We start from the raw sequence: 17188 nt of genomic DNA, 5'->3' as shown, positions 1-17188 counted from the left end.
AGAGCTTAAGGAGAAGACGTAAGAAGACCGTATAGCACAATTCAACGAAGGCGAAGAAACCTAGTTTATTCTTGTGATTCTTTGTTCTAAGTTGTAATCTTGGATGATAGTTTTCTTATTTGTTGAACCTATACTCTTGTTTACCGTACTTGGTTTATTATTTATTCAGTATAAAGACTACGGTTATTATACCATGCTTTCATCGGAACCCATGTTGATGATGAGTCCGATTATGGGCTAATTGTTATCGTGGGGTTCTAGAGGATTTACTTATGGATTTCTTTAGTTAATATGTTTTGATGCCTTAGTGTGTGGTGATTGTCTGATATCCTAGTATAGGTTGTGCTTATTCATCTTATGAGCGTCGTGAACTTATAAGATAGCGTGTTAATCTCTATTGAAGCGAAAGTGAATATAGGGGTTTAGAACTTGCCATGCTAGCATAGGTTCATGTATGTGATATGCATGATTCGTAGGTAATTTTAACCATCTTACTTGACATATATAATCAGGATAGATAACTTGTGCATTAAACCATTATGTTGTCAAATTCTATAGATATATAGGATCTGAATATAATTGGTATCTATTCAGCTTCTATCTCTTTTATGGATGACTGATAGTAGGGTAGTCGTACAACGAAAGTTGGTGTTTACTAGTTTCGTGTTATCTAATTAGTGTCATCACCATTGCATGCTAAGGTTGAGAACAAAAAGGCTATTGAATGAAGTAGTAATGAAGTTAGAATCCCATGTTTGTGTCATATAGTAATCAATCCTTTTAATCTCTTAGTTAATGTTCTTTACTATAATTTCTTAGTTAATTCTTAGTTATAAACAACCTCAATTTGATATTCTTCTTAGCATTGGATAATAACCATACTATTGTTGCATAAGTGCATTGATTGAAATTAACCTAAACCAGTGTCTGTGGGAATGAACTAGAAATAATTCTATATTACTTACGATCGCGTATACTTGTGTGAATATTAGCGCGTGTTTTCGTCCTAACAAGTTTTTGGCACCGCTGCCGGGGACTTGGTGTTAATTTTTAGTTTATGTGTTTGTCATCAGTGGTCATTAAAGTTCATTGACTCGTACATTATTACTTACTTATTTTCTTGTCGTGTTTCAGGTACTTTAGCGAGCGTGTATGCATATGCATTGTCGGTCTCGTAAGAGAACACTGGAACAAGCTGAAGAAGAAGTTGTAGTAGCTAAGGAAGTTTTTGAAGAAGTTCTTGTCGAGGAGAAAGTTGAAGAAGAAGCTTTTATTGTAATGGGAGAACCAGAAGCGAATACGAAGGCTTTGATGGATTACTCTCAACCAAAGATTAATGATATTCAGTCTAGCATTGTCCGACTAGCCATCTCGGCTAATACCTTTGAGATCAAGTCAAGCACGATTGAGATGATACAAAATTCAGTTCAGTTTAGGGGTTCTCTGATAGAAGACCCCAACATGCACATCAGAGATTTCATCAAGATCTGCGATACTTTCAAGTTCAATGGAATTTCAGAAGATGCTAAAGTTGAGGCTTTTCCCATTCTCTCTGCGGGATAAAGCTAAGTGCTGGTTACATTCTCTACCACTAGGGTCTATCACCAAATGGGAGGATCTTGCTCAAACGTTCCTAACTAAATTATTTCCTATGGTGAAGACTTCTGCAATCAGAAATGCACTTACTCAATTTGCTCATCAATCTGGGGAATCTTTATGTGAGGCTTGGGATCGCTACAAGGAGATGCTTAGAAAGTGTCATCACCATGGAATGCCCGACTGAATGATCATTAACTACTTTTATAATGGATTGGGTGCTACTTCTAGACCCATGCTCGATGCAGCATCAGGAGGAGCCTTATGGGCTAAAAGTTATGATGAAGCTTATGAATTGATTGAGTTGATGGCTGCCAACGAATACCAGAACCCAACTCAAATACTACCTCAAGGCAAGGTAGAAGGAATTCTGGAGGTAGATGCAACTACTACTATAGCTGCTCAGCTTAAGGCTTTGACGATGAAGGTAGATTCTTTAGATAATTATGTAGTTAACCAGATTACTAGTGTCTATGAGCTTTATGCTGGTGTGCATGAGACAGAGAAGTGTGCTATTTCTAGTGAATCAACTTAGTTTGTGAGCAACTTTTAGAGGTCGCAGCAGCCTGTTCCAGCCACCTATCATCCCAATAACCGCAATCATCCTAACTTCAGCTGGAGCAATACTCAGAATGCGGTTCAACAACCTTATCAGCAATATGCAGCAAAGTAATACAACCCTCCTGGTTTTCAGCAACCGTAATATGCACCAAGACAATAACTCCAGCTACAACAGTCTAATGAAAAATCCGAATTGGAGGAGTTGAGGCTTGTGTGCAAGAGCCAAATGGTTTCTATCAAGACCTTGGAGAATCAAATTGGGCAAATTGCCAATGCCTTGCTAAATCATCAACCTGGTACACTCCCTAGTGATACTGAAGTGCCAGGAAAGAGGGAAGCTAGGGAGCAGGTGAAGGCAATTACATTGAGGTCTGGGAAGGTTGCAAATCTTGAAATATCTCAAGTTTCGGAAGAAAAAGATGTGGCTGAAGAAGAAGTGCAGAAGGAAGCAGAAGTGGAACCAAGGAAGACTATTGTGAAACACACTCCTCGTGAGGGTAATACAGGGGAGAAACATATCTATCCTCCACCTCCTTTTCCTAAAAGGCTACTGAAGAAAAAGCTGGATAAGTAGTTTGAGAAGTTTCTGGAGGTGTTCAAGAAACTTCATATCAATATACCTAGTTAGAACAGTTGCTCTTACGGAGGAATGCAGTGCGGTGCTGCAACAGAAGTTGCCTCTGAAGCTTAAAGATCCTAGAAGCTTCACTATTCCTTGCACCATTGGAAAAATGTCATTTAACAAATGCTTATGTGACTTGGGAGCTAGCATCAATTTGATGCCCTTGTCAATATTCAAGAAATTGGACTTACCTGATCCAAAGCCTACTTATATGACCTTGCAGTTGGCCGATCGATCTATTACATATCCACGAGGCATTGTGGAGGATGTCTGGTCAAGGTGGACAATCTCATCTTTATTTCTGATTTTATAATTCTTGATTTCGAGGAGGATAAAAAGATTCCCATAATCTTGGGAATACCTTTCTTGGCTACTGGTCGTACCTTGATTGATGTGCAGAAGGGTGAGCTTACTATGTGAGTGCTGGATCAGGATGTGACATTCAATGTTTTTAATGCCATGAAATTCCCAACTGAAAATGAGGAGTGCTTAAAAGTGGAGTTGTTCAATTATATGGTTACTTCAGAACTTGATCAAATGCTAAGGTCTGATGCCTTAGAGAAGGCCTTATTGGGGAATTCAGATAGTGAAGATGATGAAGGTGATGAACAGTTGCAGTATTTGAACGCTTCTCCTTGGAAGCGAAGGCTAGATATGCCTTTTGAATCTCTTGGATTGGAGGAGTTGAAAAAATCTCCAAAGCACCTCAAGCCATCTATTGAGGAAGCTCCTATACTTGAGCTGAAACCATTGCCGGAACATTTAAGGTATGCTTTTCTAGGTGATGCATCTACTTTACCTGTTATTATTGTATATGGCCTTTCAGTGAGTGATAAGGAAAAGCTCTTAAGGATTCTGAGAGAGTTCAAGTCGGCAATTGGATGGACTATAGTAGATATCAAGGGAATCAGCCCTTTTTATTGTATGTATAAAATTCTGCTAGAGGAAGGTAGCAAGCCTACTGTTGAGCAACAGAGAAGGCTTAATCCGATCATGAAAGAAGTTATGAAGAAGGAGATCCTCAAATGGCTAGATACAGGGATCATCTATCCCATCTCTGACAGTTCTTGGGTGAGTCCAGTTCAGTGTGTGTCAAAGAAGGGAGGTATCACCGTTGTTGCTAATGAAAAGAATGAGCTCATTCCTACTCGAACAGTCATGGGGTCGAGAGTTTGCATGGATTACAGGAAGTTAAACAAATCCACAAGGAAGGATCACTTCCCTCTTCCGTTTATTGATCAGATGCTTGACAGGTGGGATGGGCATGATTACTACTATCTTCTGGATGGCTATTCGGGTTATAATCAGATTTGCATCACTCCGGAAGATCAGGAAAAGAGTACCTTCACTTGTCCATTTGGTACTTTTGCCTTCAGAAGAGTTTTTTTTGGGTTGTGTGGTGCGCCTGTCAGATTTCAGAGATGCATGATGGCTATCTTCTCTGACATGATTGGTCAGAATGTGGAGGTGTTCATGGACAATTTCTCTGTGTTCAGTGATTCTTTTGATGAGTGCTTGCATAATCTTGGTGCCATTCTTAAAAGGTGTGTTGAGACCAATCTAGTTCTCAACTGGGAAAAATGTCATTTTATGGTGCGACAGGGCATTATTCTTGGGCACAAGGTCTCTAGTAAAGGTCTTGAGGTGGACAAAGCCAAGGTGGGGGTAATTGAAAACCTTCCTCCACCAATTTCTGTTAAGGGAGTTCGCAGCTTTCTTGGTCATGCGGGGTTTTATCGGTGGTTCATCAAGGACTTCTCAAAAATCTGTAAACCTTTGTGCAATCTTCTAGAGAAAGATGTCCCTTTTAAGTTTGATGATGAGTGCCTAGCTGCTTTTGAGATCTTAAAGAAGAGTTTGATCATGGCACCGATAATTACTTCACCTAATTGGGATGAACCTTTTGAGATGATGTGTGATGCAAGTAAAGCTTAGATACAGTTGAGGTGTTTAACAGGGAGATCAAGCGTATTCTAGAGAAAGTTGTGTGTCCATCAAGGAAAGACTGGTCTTTGAAGCTTGATGAAGCTGTTTGGGCATATAGAACAGCATACAAGACTCCGTTGGGAATGTCGCCATTTCAGTTGGTTTATGGTAAGGGGTGTCATTTGCCTATGGAGCTTGAACATAAAGCGTATTGGGCTTTGAAGAAGTTGAACCTTGAATTGGATGCAGCTGGTAAGAAAAGAATGCTTCAATTGAATGAACTCGACAAATTTCGGCTTCAAGCGTATAAAAACTACAAAATGTACAAGAAGAAAGTCAAGAGGTGGCATGATAGGGGTCTAGTGCTCAAGTCATTTGTGCCGGGATAACAAGTTCTGTTATTTAACTCTCGTCTCCGTCTTTTTCCTGGAAAATTGAAGTCGAGATGGTTCAGGCCTTTCATAATCAAAACTGTGTTTTCGCATGGAGCTGTGGAGATTTTCAAGAATGATCCAGGCCAAGCATATAAAGTAAATGGTCAGAGGTTGAAACACTACTATGGGGATACAGCAAACTGTGAGGTGGTTAGCGTCATTTTATTGTCTACTTGATCTTGAGATTCTACGTCAAGCTAACGACGTAAACCAAGCGCTTCTTGAGAGGCAACCAAAGTTTGTTGTAAGCAGGTGAAGGAAACAGAAAGAAAAGAGAAAAATACAAAAAAATAAAAAAAATAGAAAAATTCAGGGCCAACTATAGTAGCACGGAGCGCCCGCGCTGTGAAGCGGACCGGCCGCGCTGATTTTCCAGAAATTGCATGCACCCGCACTGCCTGGCGGGGCGGCCGCGCTGAAAAGTCAGAACCACAGTGGCCCACACCAAGGTAGCGCGCGGTCGCGCTGAGTCCCTGTGTTCGAAAAAAATAGCATAAAATAATAGAAAATCAAGGACTTTATTCCAAATCAATTCAAACCCGATTTTTACTTTTCCACATCCCAAATTTCCCTCTCCAATCAAACCCATTATTCCCATTATTCCCATAATCAATTCCCACTCCTTTTCCATAACTAATTCTCTCCCAATCTCCTATATATACATACACTTATACACAAACTTCTCCATCACTTCTCAAAACTCTCAAACACACAAATCTCTCTTATAAACTTCTATTCTCTCAAACTTATTCAATCTCAATGGCACCAAAAAGACAGCGAACTCAAGTAAGCAGCAACACCACTGATTCTTCGAGTACGGGTGGTGTGAGGCCTAGACTTTCAACTCCTGAGGATCAGGCGGAGTATGTCAGGCTGTTATCGAAGCCTATAGCCAGGGAGTGTGGTTTTCTGTCATCGGGGAAAGATGGTAAGTTATTGGAGATAATTTTGAAGATGGGATGGGTTGCTTTCTGTGAGACACCCGTTGTTGTGCCTATGAGTGTGGTGTGTGAGTTTTATGTTAATGCTAAGGTGGAGAAGAATGGTTTCATCATGGTAAGGGGGATGACGATGGAGTACAGTGCTAAGGCTATTCGTAGGGCGATTGAGCAACCCAAGAGGAGGTCGGATCAATAAAACTGGAACGAGAAGAGTCCAGAGGAGTTTAACTTGGATTTAATTATTGCTACCCTGTGTGTGCCTGAGATTCATTGAAATTTCAAGAAGGACACGAACGAGTATGCTACTTTCCCTGCGTCATACATGAACAGGCTTGCACGTGCATGGAATTCTTTTATTTGTGCTAACATCATGCCATCTTCTCACGTGCATGAGATTACTGTGGAGCGTATGCATTTTTTGTGGGGGATTCTTCAGGGAGACTATGTGGATCTTGATATGGTTATCCATCAGGGTATTATGAGGTTCTTGTGAGGCAGTACTATGGGTTCGATACCCTATACATCATTGTGACGAAGTTGTGTGTGGCGGTTGGCATTCATTCGCCCGCACATGAGCAGCTGCAGCTCCCTAGTGCTCCAATTAATAGTTCGACACTGTTAATTATGACAGAGTGATATGGTGGGAAGCCCGATCCTAAAGGACTAGGATATTCTTATGACCCTCTGCCAGGTGGAAGGCCAGCGGATCAGATATATACTGGTGGGACTTCGCAGGCTCGTTGAGCAGCATGGAGAGCACAGTTGGGAGAGGAGGTCGGTCCTTCGGGATCACAACAGCAGCAGGAGGAAGCACAGGGCATTGCTGGTTTGAGTATAATGCAGTATAGGTGTTTAGTTAGGAGGATTGATGTGATGCATGACATCCATAGCAGGTTTGCACATGACCTCACCCAGGCATTGGGGACTGCATTCAGCACCACAAGAGTTGACATCCAGTGGCCAGTATTTGGTGAGGACTCTGTGTATCCACCTCTAGACACTCCTGACACTCCACCCCTTGAGGGTGATGCCCCTGTTTCTGATTAAGTATGCCTGATTCCTTGCTATTACCTTCACTGAGGACAGTGAATATTTTAAGTTTGGGGGTAGTAGTTAAGGATTATGTATTTTGTGTGAGTCGCATATAGTTTGCATATTCATGCTAGTTTAGTTCATATAGTTGCATATTTGCCATGTAGTAGTTTTTTTTTATTTTTGTAGTTTTTATGATAGTTATTGCATATTTTTGTAGTGATGTCGTGCTTAGTGATGTTAAGTCTTATCGAGTTGATTTGCATTCCAGAGATAATTGTATTTCACTACGTCTAGGTTGCTTGAGGGCTAGATTATGGTCATGGTTTATTTGTTTGTCGAAATTTAATCGCTTATTTATATTTAGAATTTAGGATATTCTCTTAATGATAAAATGACATGGATATTTTAAAAAATTGGAGAAATTTGTTTTTCATTGCTAGTTGTTGTGGCTAGGTGTCAAATGGCTAGTAGCCAGCTCATTTTGTATGAGTAGTCTAGGGTTGAACGAGATGAAGTGAAACACACACGTTCAGAAATTTGTAAAAAGAAAAAAGAAAGAAAAAAATATGTGTTTATGCATAATTGATTACGAGTGGGCTCTTTAATACTCGAGTTATTAAGTTCTTAGGGGACTTTATTTCTAGTGACCTAAGCTCTTTATAGTCTGGGTTCCGCTAACCTAACGCTCGCTACATGGGTATTATTGTATAAGTCTTTTGTGGACCTCACTCATTGCACGATCAAATAAACATATTTGTGTTGTTTTTGTGTTGTGAATAAAAGCATGAATCCATGTAAAACTCCGATATGAGAATTGAAGTGTTATAAGTTATTTTGAGTTTAGCTTTTATTCTATTTATAACCTTGCGATTTTTTTGATAAGTAGTGAGTCATGATTATTGATCTAGTTGCGATAGTTTATCTGTAAGCATTTGCACACACACACGTTTATGGCTTGTAAGTTGATTTATGGGGCATGCTTGATCTTTATGTGAATAACTGAATTTGTTGAGATGTTTCTTGTTGGTTGGTTTAATTATTCTATGGGGATCGTTGCATTCATGTATTTTTATTTCTTGTTCTTTGAGTCTTTTTATGCTTGACGACAAACATCGGTTCAAGTTTGGGGGTATGTTGAGTGGCATTTATGTCACTTTATAACGCTCCGTAAAGCTTTGAATTGGTGTTTTGTACTCGAGTTGTTAGTGTTTTTAACGTGTTTTGTAGTGTTTTTGCATTTCAGGCATTTAACAGGAATACAGGTGAATTGGCATTATTTTGATGCTAATATGGTGTTAGGATGATGTCCAGAATAAAAGCTCGTGAAAAGTCCAACTCAAATCAACAAGAAAAGAAGAAGTCATAAAATTCTCCAGAGAGTCAGCGCGCCCGCGCTGTGATAACACGCGGCCGTGCCCAAAGAACAGAAGCTCAGCATGCCCGCGCTGATGAAGCGCGCGCCCGCGCCAGGTCGAGATAAAAGAATTCTATTATACTCTTATTTTGATCCAAAAGACTTTTAATCTGCATGGGCTGCTATATATACAAAACCTATGTTTGTTTTTCATAAGAAGACGTACCAGAGCTTAGGAAGAAGACGTAGAGCATAATTCAACCAACGCGAAAAAGATCTAGTTTATACTTGTAAATCTTTCTTTTAAGTTGTAACTTTGGATGCTAGTTTTCTTATTCGTGAACCTATACTCTTGTTTCGTACTTGCTTTATTATTTATTCAGTATAAAGACTACGTTTATTATACCATATTTTTATCGGAACCCACGTTGATGATGAGTCCGATTATGGGCTAATCGTTATCGTGGGGTTCTAACGGATTTATTTAGTTAATTTGTTTTGATGCCTTAGTATGTGGTGAATGTATGATAACCTAGTATTGGTTGTGCTTATTCGTCTTATGAGCGTCGCGAACTTATAAGATAGTGTGTTAATCTTTAATGAAGCGAAAGTGAATTTAAGGGTTTAGAACTTGCCATGCTAGCATAGGTTCATGTATTTGTTATGCATTATTCGTAGGTTTAACCATCTTACTTGCCCTATGTAATCACGATAGATGACTTGTGCATTAAACCATTATGTTGTCAAATTCTATAGACATATAGGGTCTCAATATAATTAGTGTCTATTCAGCTTCTATCTCTTTTGTGGATGTCTGGTAGTATGGTATTCTTACAATGAAAGTTGGCGTTTATCAGTTTCGTGTTATCTGATTAGTGTCATCACCATTACATGCTAAGGTTAAGAATGAAAAGGCTATTGAATGAAGTATTTAATGAAGTTAGAATCCCATATTTGTGTCATATAATATTCAACTCTCTTTAATTTCTTAGTTAATGCTCTTTAGTATAATCTCTTAGTTAATCTTAGTTATAAACAACCTCACTTTGTGATTCATCTTAGCATTGGATAATATCCATACCATTGTTGCATAGATACATTGATTAAAATTAACCTAAACCAGTCCCTGTGGGAATGAACTAGAATTTATTCTATATTACTTGTGATTGCGTATACTTGCGTGAATATTAGTGCATGTTTTAGCCCTAACACGAATGCAAAGGCGGAGAAGAACGGATTTTTTGTGGTGAGGAGGTTGACTGTAGAGTATAGTGCTGAGGCGATTCGGAGGGTGATTGAGCAGCCCGAGAGGAGGCCAGATCAGGATAACTGGAACGAGAAGACAGGGGATGATTTTAATTTGGATTTGATTGTTTCTACATTGTGTGTGCCTGAGACTCACTGGAAGTTCAAGAAGGGCACGAACGAGTATGCCACTTTCCCTGCCTCATGCATGAATAGGTTTACACGTGCTTGGAATTCTTTTATCTGTGCCAACATCAAGCCATCTTCTCATGTGCATGATGTTACCATAGAGCGTGCACGGTTGTTATGGGGGATTCTTAAGGAAGATTATGTGGATCTCGGGATGGTGATTTATTACGGTATTTTGAGGTTCTTGCGAGGAGTACTACGAGTTCTATACCATATGCGTGCATTGTGAAGAAGCTGTGTGTGACAGTTGGCGTTCATTGGCCCGTACACGAGCAGTTACAGCTTCCGAGTGCCCCGATTGATAGTTCGACATTCTTGAGTATGTAGGAGTGGTATGGTGGGAAGCCCGATCCTAAGGGCTTGGTTATTCTTATGACCATCTGCCAGGTGGAAGACCAGCTCCTCAGGCATATGCTGGTGGCACGACTCAAGCGAGTAGAGCAACTTGGAGAGCTCAGTTGGGTGATGAGGCCGGTCCTTTAGGGCAGCAGTAACAGCAGGAAGAGGAAGCATATGGCAGTGCTGGTATGAGTTCAGCGTAGTATAGGCGCTTGATGAGGAGGATAAATGCGATGCATGACATCCATAGTCGGTTTGCACAGGACCTTACCCAGGCATTGGGGACTACATTCAGAGCCACGAGAGTTGACATCCAGTGGCTAGTATTCAGCGAGGACTCTGTGTATCCACCTTCAGACACTCCTGATACTCCACCCGTTGAGGGTGATAACCCTGATTCTAAGTAGGTATGCCTGATTTCTTACTAGTACCTTCATTGAGGACATTTAATATTTTAAGTTTGGGGGTAATATTTAAGGATTATATGTTAAGTGTGAGTCGCATATAGTTTGCATATTTATTATAGTTTAGTTCATATAGTTGCATATTTTCTATGTAGTAGTTTTTTATTTTTTATAGTATGTTGCATATAGTTTCATGCATTTGCATTATAACATGATCCCTTAGATGATTTTTCTGATTGATTTGTGATATTGATGCAAGTGTAGTGATGTCGTGTTTAGGGATGTTAAGTCATATCGACTTGATTTGCATGCTAGAAGCAATTAAAATTTCACTACGTCTTATAGGTTGCTTGAGGGCTAGATCATGATCATGTTTTGCTTGTTTGTCGAGGTTTAATCACTTGTTTATATTTAGAATTTAGGATATTCTCTTAATGATAAAATAACATGGAAATTTAAAAATTGGAAATTTTTTTGGATTTCATTGCTAGTTGTTATGGCTAGGTGTCAATTGGCTAGTAGCCGGCTCATTTTACATGAGTAGTCTAGGGTTGAACAAGATGGAGCGAAACACACTCGTTCAGAAATTTGAAAAAGAAAAAAAAGAAAAAAAATGTGTTATGCATAATTGATCATGAGTGGGCTCTTTAATACTCGAGTTATTAAGTTCTTAGGGAACTTTGTGCCTAGTGACCTAAGGCTTTTATAGTCTGGGATCCATTAACCTAACGCTCGCTACATGAATATTATTGTATAAGTCTTTTCTGGACCTCACTCACTGCACGGTCAAATAAGCATATTTATGATTGTTTATATGTTAAATAAAAGCATGAATCCATGAATAACCCCGATATAAGAATTGAAGTATTATAAGTCATTTTGAGATTAACATTTATTCTATTTATAACTTTGTGATTACCTTGATTAGTAGTGAGTCATGATTATTGATCTAGTTGCAAAAGTATATATGTAAGCAATTGCACACACGCACGCTTCTGGTTTGTGAGTTGATTTATGAGATTTAATTGAACTTGTGCGAATAACTTCATTTGCTGAGATGTTTCTTGTCGATTGGTTAAGTCATTCTATTGGGATTGTTGCATTCATATAGTTTATATTCATGCATTTTTATTTCTTGTTCTTTGAATCTGTTTATGCTATAGGACAAGCATCGGTTCAAGTTTGGGGGTGTGTTAAGTGGCATTTATGTCCACTTACAATGCTCTATAAAGGCTTGAATTGGTGTTTTTTACTCGATTTATTTGTATATTTGATGTGTTTTTGTAGTGTTTTTGCATTTCAGGCATAAGTAAAAGACTCTGGAGATTTAACATTATTTTCGAGCTAAATTGGTGATAGGATGGTGCTCAGGACAATTGCTCAAGAATTTCCAACTCAAACCATCCAAGAAACAAGAAAATAAAGATTTTCCAGAAGGTCAGCGCGCCTGCGCTGTAGTAGCGCGCGGCCGCGCCGAAGATGCATAATTGCAGCGCACCCGCGTTAGTGAAGCGCGCGGCCGCGCCAGGTCGATTTCCAGAAATCCTGTTTCTACTACAGTTTTGATCTGCTGGACATTTAATCTGCATGGGCTGCTATATAATGTTAACTTAAGATCGTTTTTCAAAAACAAGACGTACCAGAGTTTAAGGAAAAGTCATAAGAAGACCGTATAACACAATTCAACGAAGGCGAAGAAACCCTAGTTTATTCTTGTGACACTTTGTTCTAATTAAGTTATAATCTTGGATTCTAGTTTTCTTATTTGTTGAAGCTATACTCTTGTTTAACATACTTGGTTTATAATTTATTCAGTATAAAGACTACGTTTATTATACCATGCTTTGATCGGAACCCACGTTGATGATGAGTCCGATTATGGTCTAATCGTTATCGTGATGTTTTAGCGGATTTACTTATGGATTTCTTTAATTAATATATTTTGATGCCTTAGTGTGTGGTGATTGTATGATATCCTAGTATAGGTTGTGCTTATTCATCTTATGAGCGTCACGAACTTATAAGATAGCGTGTTAATCTCTATTGAAGAGAAAATTAATATAGGAGATTAGAACTTGCCATGCTAGCATGGGTTCATGTATGTGATATGCATGATTTGTAGGTAATTTTAACCATCTTACTTGCCCTATGTAACCAGGATAGATAGCATGTGCATTAAATCGTTATGTTGGCAAATTCTATAGACATATAGGGTCTCAATATAATTGGTGTCTATTCAGCTTCTATCTCTTTTGTGGATGACTAATAGTAGGGTAATCGTACAATGAAAGTTGGTGTTTACTAGTTTCTTATTATCTGATTAGTGTCATCACCATTGCATGCTAAAGTTGAGAACAAAGAGGCTATTAAATGAAGTAGTAATGAAGTTAGAATTCCATGTTCGTGTCATATAGTAATTAATCCTTTTAATCTCTTATTTAATGTTCTTTAGTATAATTTCTTAGTTAATTCTTAGTTATAAACAACCTCAATTTGTTATTCGTCTTAGGATTGGATAATAACCATACCATAGTTGTAGCGCCCTCCAAACCGGGGTAAGACGTTTGGGATCCACAATACACACACATCATATTTAAACCTGTTTATGAATATAATAATGTATATACAAAGTCCCTACTTACCATTATCCATGGATCGCACCAGTTTAAAGTATGCCCACAAGCCACAACCTTATTTAGATTACAATCGTTCCAAATCCCAGTTTATTTATCTTACAACGGAAGTAAACTTTATTACAAACTATTAACACAAACTAATCCAAACACCATCTGCTAGATTATCCCTTTTCAACCTGGATACCTAGCTCGCAAGCTTGTCTGGGGATCCTCGCTACCACCAGTTTCCTTTTTGATTGGAAAGAATATAAACATATTTGCAAGAGTGAGCTAACTAGCTCAGTAATCACAATGACAATACTGAGATTAAACAATGATCAATTGAAATGATATAAGGAATTAAGTTTCTGATAATCAATGATTAGAATTGGATATTCACTTTTATTTTAAAAACCGAGGTTAGGCTGCTGATCAGTCATGCACTAACCCCGAGCAAGGCTCCTAGCTATGCTCTATATACTGGATCCAAGGCACACATTGGCCTATTATGACCACGAATCTGGTCCATATTTAAAAACAATCCAATTCTATAATAACAATATGATAAGCAATGAAATTTCAATAATCTGAATCATAAACAACACTTATCTTGAAGCATAGGGTGATTCATAGTTCCATGAAGGTATACAAGGAATTCATAAAGTTTGGGTTTTAATTCAAGGAAAGAATCAGAAAGCAGAAGACCCAGGGTTTCAAGAGTTACAAGAATTGGTCTTCTGTTATACAAGACATAAGGGTTAGTATGTTAAGTAATCTCGTATCAAGAATCAGTATGTGGTAGATATGTATTTGCGGAGTAGTATCGTATAGGTGTGGTTCGTATTCAAGAATTCAACAATCAATAGTTTACAAGAAATAAGGCTTGCGGATCAAGATTAATAAGAATCAAGGTTTGGGGTTAAGTACTTCAAAGTACTTGCAATATAGAACAAGAACTATTTGGAATAACATATTGAAGAGATTTCAAAGGTACCCGCAATACATCACAAGAAAGAACAGAAGCACTTGCCTTATCAATTCGCTTTTACTTTACTCGTACTTGTCTACCAGTTTTCACTCGCCAATCACTTGTTTTCCCTTTCCATGCCTCGCTTCCTCTGTTAAACATCATATTTATTTATCAATACTACTTCTCATCTCATTCTATACATTACGAGCTTCTCACTACCCTTCGTTTCACCCAAATCCGACGTACGGATTGAAAGTTATAGCAGAAATAGTCAAACAATGCACGTATAGTCATATTATACATCAATCAGATCACATATAACACGTAGCACATAAGATATTGAATTAAAATAATTATTCAAAGAAGATTCGGGGATAAAATGAATTTCCCAGTATTATATACAAATTTTTGAACATTTTTCAGAATTAAAACGGGTCTCCAAATCAATTTATAGCTAATTAATAGGGTTCGAACACCCGAATATAACTTTAAAATAAATTTATAATAATTATCGAGCTTTGAAAATAATTTTAAATAATATTTTAAAGCTCGAAACTATTTTTAGGAATTTTTTAAATCAAAATAGATTATTAAATCAATTAAAAATAATTAAATTAATTAATCAATTAATATTAAATTAATCAATTAATTAAAATAATTAAAAATTAATAATAAAATAAATCAGATTTATTTTTGAATAAATAAATAATTAAAATAATTTTCTGGATGTAAAATAATTAAATAACTATTTTTTCTGATTTTAAAATAGTAAAATATTATTTTTAAAATAAAACTAAACAACAATCCAATTTTCTATATTTTTAAAACTCCGGGGATCGTTTTGAAAATTCACAAAACTATAGGGGACTTAAAGGCAATTTTGCCGTCTTCTCCGGCTCCACCGCCATTCGCCGGCCGGTAGACATTAACGGCGACTGCCGAGCTTTTCCGGCGACCCAAAACCTGCCCAGAACCCAATCAAATTAATGGGGTTTGTTCCCTTGAACTCCAGGAACCCATATCCGTGATTAATTCAAGCAAATAGTTCGTCAATCGACTGGAAATCGCGACCGAAGTTTTCCGGCGCTGCCACGTGGTGGTTTCCGGCGACCTCGTTCCCGGGACCCTTTACCACAACCAAGTACATGAATCGACTTATTTTGAGATGATCTATAAGCCGGTATATCCCGTTTCAACCCAGAATCAACGGATTTAAAAGTTCCAAATTTCGATTGAAATTATTCAAGAACATAAACCTTAATTTCAAGTTTCCACAATCAAACATCATTTTCTACATGTTATTGAACCCGATTTTTGACATATAATAAACCAAATTAATCAGTAGAAAATTATTTACATTATTACGCCATCAAATCATATCAAAAATATCAAGAACAAAATTTTATAATTTAATTTATAAATAATTCGAAATAAAATAATTAAATAAGAAAGTTACCTCAATTTCTGCACCAAGATAGTTTGATTCAGAAAGGTCTTTTCGAGAGCTTCGATTTGATATATTGCACGCTTGAATCGGAGTTCGATAACGCCTTCGTTCGTAGGTTTGATTATGAAGAACGCAACGTTTTTAGGGTTTTTCCTGGTTGTTTATGATTATACGAATAAAATAAGATAACAAATAGGCTATTTATATTTATGGAATATTGGTTCATTTTGGATCTAATTAGATCGATAAATTAGTTACTTAGCCACTAAGTAACTGCAAAAACGATCCGGTTTGATACTCGCATTGGATAATTATCCAAACCGGACTTCATATAAAACACTTTTTACGAAAATAATGTAATATTATCTTGTCTCTCAAGAATACGGGTTTTATTGATATATCGAAATAATTATCGTATCGAAAATTGTACGCCGGGACATGTACGGGTCAAACCGTAATCCAGATTGAAAAAGTCAAAACACGAAAAATGTCCGAAATTACCAGATTAGGTGAGAAAGGAGTTTTCCGAAGAGTTTCGGGTTGTAAAAACGTAAAAACAGTTGAGGTTGGATGATTCCCGGTTTTTATAAAATAGTTTCGTAATTATTCATAAAATAATTAATAAATCTATAAATCATTATAAAATCATATAACAATCCAAAAATGACCAGAAAATAATCACAATTATATATATAATATTCTGGACATATTAAAATTAACATATTCACCTTTTAATCACATATAAACATCTAAATATTATTATCAATCATCAGATAACTCACCAAAATTCACATAATAATCACACAATAATCATTTAATGATAAAATAATTATACACGATATCCCGGATATTACATCCTCCCCCTTAAAAGGATTCTGTCCTTAGAATCTCCTAAGAAAACAGATGAGGGTACTTTTCTCGCATATCACTTTCTAACTCCCATGTTGACTCTTCAACCTTTGGGTTTCTGCATAACACTCTTACTAACTTTACAACTTTATTTTTCAATGCCTTTTCTTTCTTTTCTAGAATCTCTATTGGATTCTCTACATATGATAAATCTGTCTGAAGTTTTATTGGCTCACACTCAATTACATGCCTAGAATCTGGGTTATGATTCTTGAGCATCAATACGTGAAATACATTATGAATGTGCTCCATGTGCGGGGGTAATGCCAATTCATATGCTACTTTCCGACACATTTCAAAATTTCAAAAGGTCCAAAATATCTAGGACTCAACTTTCATTTCTTTTCGAATCTCGATAATCCTTTCCACGGTGATACTTTTAGTAACACTAAATTTCCTTCTTCAAATTCCATATCCTTTCTGGACTGGTCTGCATATTTTTTTGACGATCTTCTGCTGCAATTAGCCTTTTCTGAATTACCTCAACAACATCTTTTGTCTGATGTACCAATTCGGGTCCAAGTATCTTACGTTCTCCGACTTCGTCCCAATATACCGGTGATCGATATTTGCGTCCATAAAGAGCTTCATAGGGAGACAT

At 37.4% G+C, this 17188-nt stretch overlaps 1 non-coding gene across 1 annotated transcript; it reads right to left on the bottom strand.

Moving 5' to 3' along the window:
- Positions 1-1666: 1666 nt before the first annotated feature.
- Positions 1667-1773, bottom strand: LOC141681090 (small nucleolar RNA R71). The gene has a single exon (XR_012558532.1). It is a non-coding gene; the product is annotated as a small nucleolar RNA R71 (small nucleolar RNA).
- Positions 1774-17188: the final 15415 nt, after the last annotated feature.

Source organism: Apium graveolens, chromosome 8, assembly GCF_009905375.1.
Source record: "Apium graveolens cultivar Ventura chromosome 8, ASM990537v1, whole genome shotgun sequence".
Taxonomy (NCBI): domain Eukaryota; kingdom Viridiplantae; phylum Streptophyta; class Magnoliopsida; order Apiales; family Apiaceae; genus Apium; species Apium graveolens.
Note: the sequence above shows the minus strand (reverse complement) of the source record. Positions and strands in the feature narration are given on the sequence as shown.